Source organism: Triticum aestivum, chromosome 2D (genome assembly GCF_018294505.1).
Source record: "Triticum aestivum cultivar Chinese Spring chromosome 2D, IWGSC CS RefSeq v2.1, whole genome shotgun sequence".
Classification (NCBI taxonomy): Eukaryota; Viridiplantae; Streptophyta; class Magnoliopsida; order Poales; family Poaceae; genus Triticum; species Triticum aestivum.
Window position 1 is genome coordinate 558440263 of NC_057799.1, and position 13909 is coordinate 558454171.

A 13909-nucleotide genomic window follows, 5' to 3' on the forward strand; every position below is an offset into this window, starting at 1 on the left:
GCAAGCCATGGATATAGCACTATGGGTGGAGTAGAGTATGATGATAGAGAATATGTGAGAAGACAAAAAAGGAGAAAATCTCACATTGACGCGGCTAATCAACGGGCTATGGAGATGCCCATCAATTGATGTCAATGCGAGGAGTAGGGATTGCCATGCAACTGATGCACTAGAGCTATAAGTGTATGAAACTAAGTGGGTGTGCATCCAACTTGCTTGCTCACGAAGACCTAGGGCATTTTGAGGAAGCCCATCATTGGAATATACAAGCCAAGTTCTATAATGAAAATTCCAACTAGTATATGAAAGTGACAAAATAAGAAACTCTCTATCATAAAGATCATGGTGCTATTTTGAAGCACAAGTGTGGAAAAAGGATAGTAACATTGTCCCTTCTCTCTTTTTCTCTCATTTTTTTGTTTGGGCTTCTTTGGCCTCTCTTTTTTTAGTCCGGAGTCTCATCCCGACTTGTGGGGGAATCATAGTCTCCATCATCCTTTCCTCACATGGGACAATGCTCTAATAATGAAAATCATCACACTTCTTTTTTACTTACAACTCAAGAATTACAACTCGATACTAGAACAAAAATATGACTCTATGTGAATGCTGCCGACGGTGTACCGAGATATGCGATGAATCAAGAGCGACATGTATGAAAGAATTATGAAAGTGGCTTTGCCAAAAATACAATGTCAACTACATGATCATGCAAAGCAATATGACAATGATGGAGCGTGTCATAATAAACGGAACGGTGGAAAGTTGCATGGCAATATATCTCGGAATGGCTATGGAAATGCCATAATAGGTAGGTATGGTGGCTGTTTTGAGGAAGATATAAGGAGGCTTATGTGTGATAGAGCGTATCATATCACGGGATGTGGATGCACCGGCGAAGTTTGCACCAACTCTCAAGGTGAGAAAGGGCAATGCACGGTACCGTAGACGCTAGCAAATTGCGGAAAGGTAAGAATGCGTATAATCCATGGACTCACATTAGTCATAAAGAACTCATATACTTATTGAAAAAGTTTATTAGCCCTCGAAGCAAAGTACTACTACGCATGCCCCTAGAGGGATAGATTGGTAGGAAAATACCATCGCTCGTCCCCGACCGCCACTCATAAGGAAAGCAATCAAAGAACACCCCATGCTTCAAATTTGTCACACAACGTTTACCATACGTGCATGCTATGGGACTTGCCAACCTTAACACAAGTATTTCTCAATTTCACAATTACCCAACTAGCATGACTCTAACATTACCACCTTTATATCTCAAAACCATTATCAAGTATCAAATTTATCATAGTATTTAATGCATTCTATATGAAAGTTTTTATTATACCCATCTTGGATGCCTAGCATATTAGGACTAATTTTATAGCCAAAGCAAACTACCATGCTGTTCTAAAAGACTCTTAAAATAATATAAGTGAATCATGAGATATCAATAATTTTTATAAAATAAAACCACCACCGTGCTCTAAAAAGGTATAAGTGAAGCACTAGAGCAAAATTATCTAGCTCAAAAGATATAAGTGAAGCACATAGAGTATTCTAATAAATTCCGATTCATGTCTATCTCTCCCAAAAGGTGTGTACAGCAAGGATGATTGTGGTAAACTAAAAAGCAAAGACTCAAATCATACAAGACGCTCCAAACAAAACACATATCATGTGGTGAATAAAAAAATAGCATCGAGTAAAGTTACCGATAGAGGAAGACGAAAGAGGGGATGCCTTCCGGGGCATCCCCAAGCTTAGGCTTTTGGTTGTCCTTGAATTTTACCTTGGGGTTCCTTGGGCATCCCCAAGCTTAGGCTCTTGCCACTCCTTATTCCATAATCCATCAAATCTTTACCCAAAAACTTGAAAACTTCACAACACAAAACTCAATAGAAAATCTCATGAGCTCCGTTAGTATAAGAAAACAAATCACCTCCTTAATATACTTTAATGAAATCATTATTTATTTATATTGGTGTTAAAGCTACTGTATTCCAACTTCTGTATGGTTCATACCCCCCGATACTAGCCATAGATTCATCAAAATAAGCAAACAACACACGAAAAACATAATCTGTCAAAAACAGAACAGTCTGTAGTAATCTGTATCAAACGTATACTTATGTAACTCCAAAAATTCTTAAATAAACTGGTGGACGTGAGGAATTTTTCTATTGATCATCTTCAAAAAGAATCAACCTAAAAGCACTCTCCAGTAAAAAATGGCAGCTAATCTTGTGAGCGCTAAAGTTTCTGTTTTTCATAGCAAGATCACAAAGACTTCACCCAAGTTTTCTACTTGGCACAAACACTAATTAAAACATAAAACCACATCTAACCAGAGGCTAGATGAAATATTTATTACTAATCAGGAACAAAAAGCAAGGAACAAAAATAAAATTGGGTTCCCTCCCAACAAGCGCTATCGTTTAACGCCCCTAGCTAGGCATAAAAATAAGAATAGATCTAGGTATTGTCATCTTTGGTATGCAATCCATAAGTGGCTCTCACAATAGATTCATAAGGTAATTTAATTCTGTTACTAGGAAAGTGTTCCATGCCCTTCCTTCATGGAAATTGGAATATAATATTTCCTTCTTTCATATCAATAATTGCACCAATCGTTCTAAGGAAAGGTCTACCAAGATTAATAGGACATGTAGGATTGCAATCTATATCAAGAACTATAAAATCTACGGGCACATAATTCCTATTTGCAACAATAAGAACATCATTAATCCTTCCCATAGGTTTCTTAATGGTGAAAACCGCAAGGTGCAAATTTAAAGAACGATCATCAAATTCACGGAAACCTAGCCCAGCACACAAAGTTTTGGGAATGGTGGAAACACTAGCACCCAAATCACATAAAGCATAACATTCATGATTTTTAATCTTAATTTTAATAGTGGGTTCCCACTCATCATAGAGTTTTCTAGGGATAGAAACTTCCAATTCAAGCTTTTCTTTATAGGATTGCATCAAAGCATCAATGATATGTTTGGTAAAAGCTTTATTTTGACTATAGGCATGTGGAGAATTTAACACGGATTGCAACAAGGAAATACAATCTATTAAAGAGAAATTATCATAATTAAATTCCTTGAAATCCAAAATAGTGGGTTCATTGCTATGTAAAGTTCTGACCTCTTCAATCCCACTTTTATCAATTTTTGCATCAAGATCTAAAAACTCCGAATCATTGGGACGCCTTTTAACTAAAGTTGACTCATCTCCAGTCCCATCTTTATCAAGATTCATATTGAAAAACAAAGATTTACTAGGAGACACATCCATCACTTTTAGATGTTCATCATTATTATCATGAAAACTAGAAGAACACGCTTTCACGAAGCAATCTTTTTTAGCACGCATCCTAGTGGTTCTTTCTTTGCACTCATCAATGGAAATTCTCATGGCTTTGAGAGACTCATTGATATCATGCTTAGGTGGGATAGATCTAAGTTTCAAAGAATCAATATCAAGAGAAATTATATCCACGTTCCTAGCCAACTCATCAATCTTAGGCAATTTTTCTTCAAGCAAAGCATTGAAATTCTTTTGCGAATTCATAAATTATTTAACACTAGTCTCAAAATCAGAGGGCATCTTATTAAAGTTTCCTCTATATGCGTTGTTACCAAAATTGTTCCTACCAACAAAATTCACATCCATAGATTAATTATTATTCTCAATCAAAGTGGACAAAGCCATATCATTAGGATCAGAAGAAACACTCTTATTAGAAAACAATTTCATAAGTTCATCCATCTTTCCACTTAAAACATTAATCTCTTCAATTGCATGAACCTTTTTACTAGTAGATCTTTCGGTGTGCCATTGAGAATAATTAACCATAATATATCTAGGAGTTTAGTAGCTTCTCCTAAAGTGATTTCCATAAAAGTGCCTCCCGCGGCCGAATCTAAAAGATTTCTAGAAGCAAAATTCAATCCAGCATATTTTTTTGTATAATCATCCATAAATTCAAACCATGTGTAGGGCAATTACGTATCATTAATTTCATCCTCTCCCAAGCTTGTGCAACATGCTCATGATCAAGTTGCTTAAAATTCATGATATTGTTTCTAAGAGAGATGATCTTAGCGGGAGGAAAATACTTAGAGATAAAAGCATCTTTGCACTTATTCCATGAATCAATACTATTTTTAGGCAAAGAAGAGAACCAAGTTTTGGCACGATCTTTAAGCAAAAACAGAAATAGCTTCAACTTAACTATATCATTATCCACATCTTTCTTCTTTTGCATATCGCACAAATCAACAAAGTTATTTAGATGGGTAGCGGCATCTTCACTAGGAAGGCCAGAAAATTGATCTTTCATGACAAGATTCAACAAAGCAGCATTAATTTCACAAGATTCAGCATCGGTAATAGGAGCAATCGGAGTGCTAATAAAATCATTGTTGTTGGTATTGGAAAAGTCACACAATTTAGTATTGTCTTGAGCCATCGTGACAAACAATCCCACACACAAGCACACAAGAAGCAAGCAAAAAGAGACGAACGGAAAAGGGCGAATAAAACGGCAAAGGTGAAGTGGGGGAGACGAAAACGAGAGGCAAATGGCAAATAATGTAATGCGAGGGAAAGAGTTTGTGATGGGTACTTGTTATGTCTTGACTTGTGCGTAGATCTCCCCGGCAACGGTGCTAGAAATTGGCTAGTTAACGGGAGATCAACTGTTGACTTGACTTGGTGCAAATCTCCCCGGCAACGGCGCCGGAAATCCTTCTTGCTACCTCTTGAGCATGCGTTGGTTTTCCCTTGAAGAGGAAAGGGTGATGCAGCAAAGTAGCGTAAGTATTTCCCTCAGTTGTTGAGAACCAAGGTATCAATCCAGTAGGAGACTGCACGCAAATCCCTAGTACCTGCACAAACAATTAAGAACCTTGCAACCAACGCGATAATGGGGTTGTCAATCCCTTCACGGCCACTTGCAAAAGTGAGATCTGATAGAGATAATAAGATAAATATATTTGGTATTTTTTTGTATAGATTGAAATGTACAGATTGCAAAAATAAATGGCGACAGAAATAGCTAGTTGACGGTAGATTAATATGATGGAAAATAGACCCGGGGGCCATAGGTTTCACTAGTGGCTTCTCTCAAGATAGCATATTTTACGGTGGGTGAACAAATTACTGTCGAGCAATTGATAGAAAAGTGCATAGTTATGAGAATATCTTGGCATGATCATGAACATAGGCATCACGTCCGTCACAAGTAGACCGAAATGATTCTACATCTACTACTATTACTCCACACATCGACCGCTATCCAGCATGCATCTAGAGTATTGAGTTCATAAAAACAAAGTAACGCATTAGGCAAGATGACATGATGTAGAGGGATAAACTCAAGCGATATGATATAAACCCCATCTTTTTATCCTCGATGGCAACAATACAATACGTGTCGTTTCCCTTTCTGTCACTGGGATCGAGCACCGCAAGATTGAACCCAAAGCTAAGCACTTCTCTCATTGCAAGAAAGATCAATCTAGTAGGCCAAACTAAACCAATAATTCGAAGAGACTTGCAAAGATATCAAATCATGCATATAAGAATTCAGAGAAGAATCAAATATTCTTCATAGATAATCTTGATCATAAACCCACAATTCATCGGATCTCGACAAACACACCGCAAAAAGTAATACATCAAATAGATCTCCAAGAGAATCGAGGAGAACTTTGTATTGAGATCCAAAGAGAGAGAAGAAGCCATCTATCTAATAACTATGGACCTGAAGGTCTGTGGTAAACTACTCACGCATCATCGGAGAGGCCATGGTGTTGATGTAGAAGCCCTCCGTGATCGATTCCCCCTCCGGCGGAGCGCCGGAAAAGGCCCCAAGATGGGGTCTCATGGGTACAGAAGGTTGCGGCAGTGGAAAAAGTGTTTCGTGGCTCCCCTGGATATTTTCAGTGTATAAGAGCATATATAGGTGAAAGAAGTAGGTCGGTGGAGCTGTGAGGGGCCCACAAGGGTGGGGGCGCGCCTACCCCCTGGGGCGCGCCCTCTTGCCTCGTGGCTTCCTCGCTGCTTCCTTGACTTCCACACCAAGTCTCCTGGATTGCGTTTGTTCCAAAAACGATCCTCGTGAAGGTTTCATTCCGTTTGGATTCCGTTTGATATTCCTTTTCTGCGAAACACTGAAATAGGCAAAAAATACAGCAATTTGCACTGGGCCTTCGGTTAATAGGCTAGTCCCAAAAATAATATAAAAAAGTATATTAAAGCCATTAAACATCCAAAACAGATAATATAATAGCATGGAACAATCAAAAATTATAGATACGTTGTAGACGTATCAAATACATACGTGTCGGTTCCCCTTCTGTCACTGGGATCAAGCACCATAAGATCGAACCCACTACAAAGCACATCTTCCCATTGCAAGATAAATAGATCAAATTGGCCAAACAAAACCCAAATATCGGAGAAGAAATACGAGGCTATAAGCAATCATGCATAAAAGATATCAAAGAAACCCAAATACTTTCATGGATATAAAAAGATAGATCTGATCATAAACTCAAAGTTCATCGATCTCAACAAACACCCCGCAAAAGAATTACATCATATGGATCTCCAAGAGACCATTGTATTGAGAATCCAGCGAGAGAGAGAGAGGAAAGCCATCTAGCTACTAATTACGGACCCGAAGGTCTACAAAGAACTACTCACGCATCATCGGAGGGGCACCAATGGAGGTGGTGAACCCCATCCGAGATGGTGTCTAGATTGGATCTGGTGGTTCTGGACTCTGCGGCGGCTGGATGAACATTTCGTCGACTCCCCCACGGTTTCTGGAATATTGGGGTATTTATAGAGCAATGAGGCGGTCCGGGGGGCACCCGAGGTGGGCACAACCCACCAGGGGGCGCCTGGGCCTCCTGGCGCGCCCTGGTGGGTTGTGCTCTCCTCGGAGGATCCCCCAGGCACAACCAGGGCCCATTCTGTTCCTTTTGGTCAAAAAAATCTCCGTAAAGTTTCGTTGCGTTTGGACTCCGTCTGATATTGATTTCCTGCGATGTAAAAAACATGCAGAAAACAGCAACTGGAACTTGACACTATGTCAATAGGTTAGTACCAAAAAATGATATAAAATGACTATGAAATGATTATAAAACATCCTAGATTGATAATATAATAGTATGGAACGATCAAAAATTATAGATACGTTGGAGACGTATCAGTGCGGTGTCTGTTTGGTATTCCTTTGAACATTCGGCACCCCTTGATCAAATGGATAGGAGTAACAACAGGTTTTGCCATGATGATGGCTTCAGGCTTACTAATGTACTACTTTGTAATGTCTTTGTGAATAATTAATAAAATGGTTGCATGCATCGTCCAGATGCAGAAGCCGGGGGTATATCCTCCTTGTCTAGAAAAATATGTGCGGGACGATATGGTCGGTTCATGAAAAACTTGTTGATCTTCCGATTAATCTCGTTGTTATTTGTGTGTTATGTATGGATGATTTGTGCTATTTTATATCTGAACTTTGATGAATTTTGTTGGATTTGCATTAATTTCTGTTGAAATGCAGTTTCAATTGTATGTGGGCAACGTTGGATGGCTGGCTCCCGTATCCATGTCCGCAGACAAATGCGGGAGCAAATTTGCAGGGCAGCGTTGAAAATGTCGTAACAAGTCATTGTCTATGGACGCATCCTATTATGTTCGCGGATGTTTGAGAGGCCGGACTTGGCAAATCCGGCCCCTCAAACGCCCGCGAACGCGCGTGGGCGCTTCCACGGGCACTGACCGGGCACCCCTCAATTTGGCATGTTTGTCTATGCTGGAGTTCATCCATGGCTGCCCTTGCCCTTCTCGGCACCCTTGCCGTCCTTCTCGTGGAAGTACCGATCGAAGACGCGGTATGGATCGAGCTGGATCTCCTCGTCGCCGTTGTTGTCCTCCTTCTCTTCCTTCGGTGGCAGTCTGTCCATGGCACGGACCGCTCGATTCTGCTCTCGGGCGAGGGTGCGCGTGTTCCTCCGCTGTCGATTCTTCACAATGCGGGCGCGAATGGCTTCCCCCTCTGCGGCCGCCCGCGCCGCCGCCATTTCCGCCTCGATACGGGACTCGGCGTCCCTTATCTTCTCCTTCCCACGGCGGGCCGCCCGTTCCCGGTGGGACTCATACTCTGCCCGACCGGTGATGGGGAAGGAGAGGTGTTCCGGCTGCTGGGACCGGTGAGCGCCCGGTGACTCGACACTATGGCGTCGCGACGGACGGATCCGTTCGTCGGCCGGGCACTGTCCTCCCGGGAGCGGCGGAGTGCAATGCGGACTGCCATTGCCTCCTCGAACCCACACGGGATGACACCCCAGTCGACGGATCCGGACTGTTCGGAGTTCGATCCGCTGCCTGCCATGGCGGAGAAGGCCGAAAACCGCTGAAGGTGAGCTCGGCTGGCGGAGGGGAGTGGAGGAGAGTGGAGTGAAGTGGCTAGGGTTTGCTCCGGCGAGCAAATAAGGACGAATATATATGGGGTCGGATGGGCCAGCGTGGACCGGATCTGATGTGGCGGGTAGCGCCCGGGCGCCTCATATCCGCCCTATAATTGGGCTCGCTCGTTTGAGGTCCGTTTGAGGCGTCCGTCTGATTTGAAAAAATGTGACCGGTCAGCCGGGACGTATGAGGCGGGTTTAAGGCGCGCAGCTATAGATGCTCTAATCGTGCGAAATTTCATTGAATCATGAGTGCCGTGATGCATTAGTTGCAACCTTTGCCGCGGACGGGTTGCATGGGACTCGTGAATGGATGGATGAATCCTTTAAATGCTTGCGGGAGAAATGTTTTCTAAGATGATGCTTGTGGGGAAATGTCAGTGCCAGATAAGTAAACCACTTTGTCTATGCCCGACGTGGAGTCCAGCCGTGGTTTATAAATTTACAACACCCAGTGGGTGACATGCGGATTGCTGTAACAGATTACTATTTCTTTCAATGATAGATTAGCGATGTCAAAACAAGCTGCCCAATCGTGCAGACTATTATTTGTACCATTTTATAAGATTCCTGGTACTTATAGCTGACTTTTCTTTGCTCGGTCTACACCGACCTTTTCCCCCCTTCTTTAGTAACAATGTTTAATTGTACGTACTTGGTGAATTCCCAGAAATATATACTTAGTTCCTAAGCTTTGTACAATAAAGAAAAGTCCGCTAGAAGTGCATCTTGACTGCAAGAACACAAGACAACTACAACTTGTTTTGAAGATGGCGCACAAAGCATGATTAGAAAAAGCTGCCAAGTTGTGCAGAAAGTTTTTTTTTTTTTTAAAACGGAGGCAAAAGCTTTGCCTCATCCATTAATTAAGAAGTTTAAAGTTGCTTTTACAAGAAAAATGAAAGAAAATAGTTGTGCAGAAAGTTCATTTTGTAACGCCATGCTTCCTTATGTGGAGTGGCCTGTGAGCTTCCGTTAGTAGACATTCAAACGTCTCGTTCATGTGGAAACGGTCGCTCCGAAATCTAAGAATTTCAAAGTACAGACATGGCTGTCATGAAATTTGTGGACTTGGCCAGAGACCAGATTTCGGAAAGAAACGGGGTGCGACTTACTACCATTGGCTCATCGGTTCCAACTCCCACTTGCTGAAGATGATTAGAAAACTGAAGCTCTAGTTGGCGAGAAAATGTAGCGACGCCATGCTTTGCTTACGGCCGGCGGAGTGACCTCTGAGCTATATCGTCGCTTCCATCCGTAGACATTCGAACGTCGCGTTCCCATGGAAACGGTCTAGCCCCAAAACCTAAGAATTTCAAAGCAGACTTGGCTGTCATGAATTTTGTGGACTTGGCCAGAGACTTGTAGATGCAGTTTTGTCGTGAACATTTGACCTCCAATGCTTCAAACAAGTTATTTAACCCCTGACGTGCTAAATGATTCACAAGCCAGGTCCTAGCTTTGCTTTGGCGCATATAATCATTTCCGTAACTACTCAGGACCCACCTGTATTACCTAGCCTCTTGTGCACCTATCCCTCTCATTTGTGCACCTGTCATTTCCATAAATAATGCCAGATTGAAGTACTACCAGAAAGTCACTATGGAATCTGTAAAAGATTGATATCATCAACACCATATGCATCTATTTTTTTATTAAATACACGTCTAACATATATACCAGAAAATTTTAATATGCTCACATACACCACAAAAGCTGGGAGCACTATATATGATTTCTCTGGCTAGATACAAAATACAACACTACTTGAGGGCACATGTACTGGCATGTGATAAGTGATACTGACGTAAAAAAGTGGTATACATAAATTATCATGAAAGTCGAGCGTTTTCTACAATATATTATTAAATTACCATGTCCTATACTTCAAACCATAATTTTTTGAAAATCACTACATTGACAAATAAAATAAACTACTCCCTCCGTTCTATAATGTAATGCGTATAGATTTTTTGAAAAATCAAACTTTGACTAAGTTTATAAATAAAAATATTTATACATCTCACACTACAAATACAAAAATAAACTACTAAAGGGAAATCTAGAAAAGGAAAAAAATTTCGCTAGAATTTGTGTCATCTCATTGCCTTTGATATATATCGCGGTTTTGATTTCAATGTTGTAAGAGTAAGACACATCATTATATCGTGACATGTCTCAACTTTAATGGTTACAACATTGGTATTTTCTTTTACATATGATCCAGGCCACCTTGAGGTGGTAGTAGGAGGGGCAAGTTTGGTAACCTTTGTTCCACTAGTCCAGGATGAACTAAGGATGAGAGCGTGCTCTGGTTGACCTGAAGAAAGAGGCTCTGAGTATCGTCAAGATGTTCCAGAATCTGAGTTTTTCTAAAATAAATCGGCATGCCAATGAGGTGGCACATGAGATTGCTAAGTTTAGTTTTAATAGTAGGTCCAACGGGTTGCTCTCGTCAACTCTGTTCCGGACTGTGTGGCGTATGCTGTAATGACTGATTATAATAACCTTCTATTTAATTAATTAATATATGGGGTTTTTTTCAAAAAAAAAGGATGAGAGTGTGGTGCATAGTCCGTGGACTACCGCGTCTATCTCTCATCCATCTTGGGATTCTTTCATTTGGGATTTCATGTAGATGCTTTAATCTCTTCTTCTCTTTGACTTATATTAACCATAGATAGGTGTTTGAACTGTTGTTGGCTTGGGTCCTCCCGTGCCTCCAATTTTATTACCGCAACTGGAGTTTTACAATAGATAACATGCCGCAAATTGAGCGTAGATCAAGTGGTTAAGTTTCATGTGATGGAACTAGTCCACCTGGGTTTATGTTTTAGACTTGGTACGGATGCTTGCATTCCCATCGACTACAAGGCACTCGTGGTGACTTCATCAACCTCAAAGATTGTTGACTCAGTCTCTCCTGAGAGCTCATAAGGATAGGGTGTGCATGTGTGCGCGTTCATAGAGGTACCCCACGTGTTGTACTGCATTTCTAATAAACAGAGGCCGTTCAAACTTCAACCTGCTCCAGAACAACACTTGGGATAGATCGTAAGATACAACGACCCCATACTAGTCAATTACGAAACTTAGGTCCTGGGTCAGGAGATTGTTATCGAGAGTGCCGAAGTTAACAACCACTAAGAAAGGCATGATACACTGCCATGGACCACTTCTTAAGAAATGAACATCAAGCAACATGCAATCTCCTTATCCTGAGAGCCCAACCAACCAGTTGTTCAATAATCTCCCAGGCCATCCGCGTCAATCTTTTAGCAACCAATTGCCAACCTATAACACCGACTAAGCAGAGAGTACGCTATTCTTTACGACTGGCATACATAAAAAAAATTATAAGAAAGGACGGCATATACATCAACCTCGTGTCCTAGCATTATGACGTCGACTTCGACCGACGATCTCTATACTCGACCGCACAAGAGTACAAAAGCCTTTGTACAATGAAATCGAACAAGTTGGAAAATCAGTGAGTCCAACAGGACGGTGCAGCGCCAAAAGAATCAAAAGAAGGACCATTTTCTTTGATTGATCTCCCTTTTCGTTTCACGGCTACAATAAGTACGTACAAAGGGCACAAAAAGAAGGGCGCTGTTGCGACTCGTGTTCTTGTGGGGTCGGCCGGTAAACCTGGGTCAGACGGACGGACGGACAGACAGAGCGAGGGAATGTGTGGTGCCGACGGTGACACTCGTCCGGCCAGCCGGCCGTGCGTCAACTTTGGCATCCCGACACACCGATGATCATGATCTCATCTGTATGGTGCAACAAGGCTCGTAGACTAGACCAGCATGTACCCCCAGCCTATTCCGGTTATGAATGCACCCAGGCCGTAGGCAGGCAGGCAGACGGGACGCGACGCGACGCGACGGGTGCACGTCCGGGGTATGAGCCAACGGGCGACGGTGCCGCCTGCGAGACCTTGGCGTAATCGGAAGCATCCATCGGCTGTCTCGTTGCCGTGCCCTCCAGGACACATGGCCTAGGGAGAGCCTCTGCCGGAGCATTAAACTCCCATGGCCCAGCGCGCGCTCGCTTCCAAGCCATACTCCGTCGTCGCCATCAGGCAGCCGATCCAAGTCCTCAGTCCTCACATGTTGAAAATGGATCATCATTGCCTTGCGAAAGGTCTCGCGAGAAAATCAGAAAAGAGAGCGTGCGTCGTTGAAGCCTCTTTTGGTGCCATGCGGGCGGGGCGAAAAACGTCGTGATGTATGCGCACGGCTGCAGGCCAAAGGCCCGGCGCACGCACGTCGTTTTGTTTATTGCCGATCGAGTCTTTGGGTTTGTTGCACCACTTTAAACCAGTGTGATCACTTGCCGCGTGCTACTCATTAACAGTGTGATCGCGCGTCCCGCCCTTTGTCCGGAGCAGTCGTCACCTACCGGCACTGAGCCGCCGCCGATCTCTGCAGATTCTATCCCGTTCCAATTTTTCCGTTCAAAAAGAGGCGCACGGAGCAGCGTCCTGCTGTACGGCCGCATTCGCGAGTTTCCGCCCGGTCATTTGTTATGGAACAGGAAACCGAACGTGCTTCACCATGCTGTGGTGGTACTGCTAGTTTTAGTCCTTGTTTGTCCGTCTCCGGTCTACTACAGCATATCAAACAGTCCATCAAGTACACCACTCCACTAATAAAGCAAAAATGTTGCTTTTCAGAAAATGAGGGGAGTCACGTTTTTAGCCCTTTGTATTTGCATTTGCAAAAGCAAGCGCGTGTGCTAGTGTGTCTAGTCTTTTCTTTCCAAGCCTTTCTCCGGGAGTACCTGCAAAACCAAATCCCCTGTTCATGACAGGAAATAGTTGGTCTCACGATAGATAGTTGAATCTGATATTGGTATACCTAAAAGCCTAAAACTAGGCACACATGACACATGACTGACATGGCTCCTCACCCGAACCGCTATGATGTTCGGCAAATGACCCGACAGTCTATTCGGCACAAAAGGAATGGACAGAAATAAAATAGGAACACTCAGGGGAAACGGGGAAAATATTACCTCAAGATATGGGAATATTCGTAATTCTATCAAAAGATGTGGAAACATTGATAAGAAGAAACGCTTAATTTTGTGACCGGGAACATAGGGTAACAAAAGAAGTTCAATACATTCATGCAAAAGGGGTATACAATGATGTTCCATGAACGCTCATAATCTCGAAATTATTTTTGGGAGCTTTCTCTAAGAGCAACTCTAGAAAACCCCGCATCCGGGCGGCCCGCAAAACGCGTTTGCAGTTCGTGGAAAACCGCTTTTGCGGGCTGGCTCGGACGGCCGCAGATGCAGACCCCCCAAACGGACCCGTATAAAAGTATATTCGCGGAATATACTTTTTTACGGGTCGGCTTCTGCGGGTTCTGCTCGGACACCGCCGTGTCGAGCCA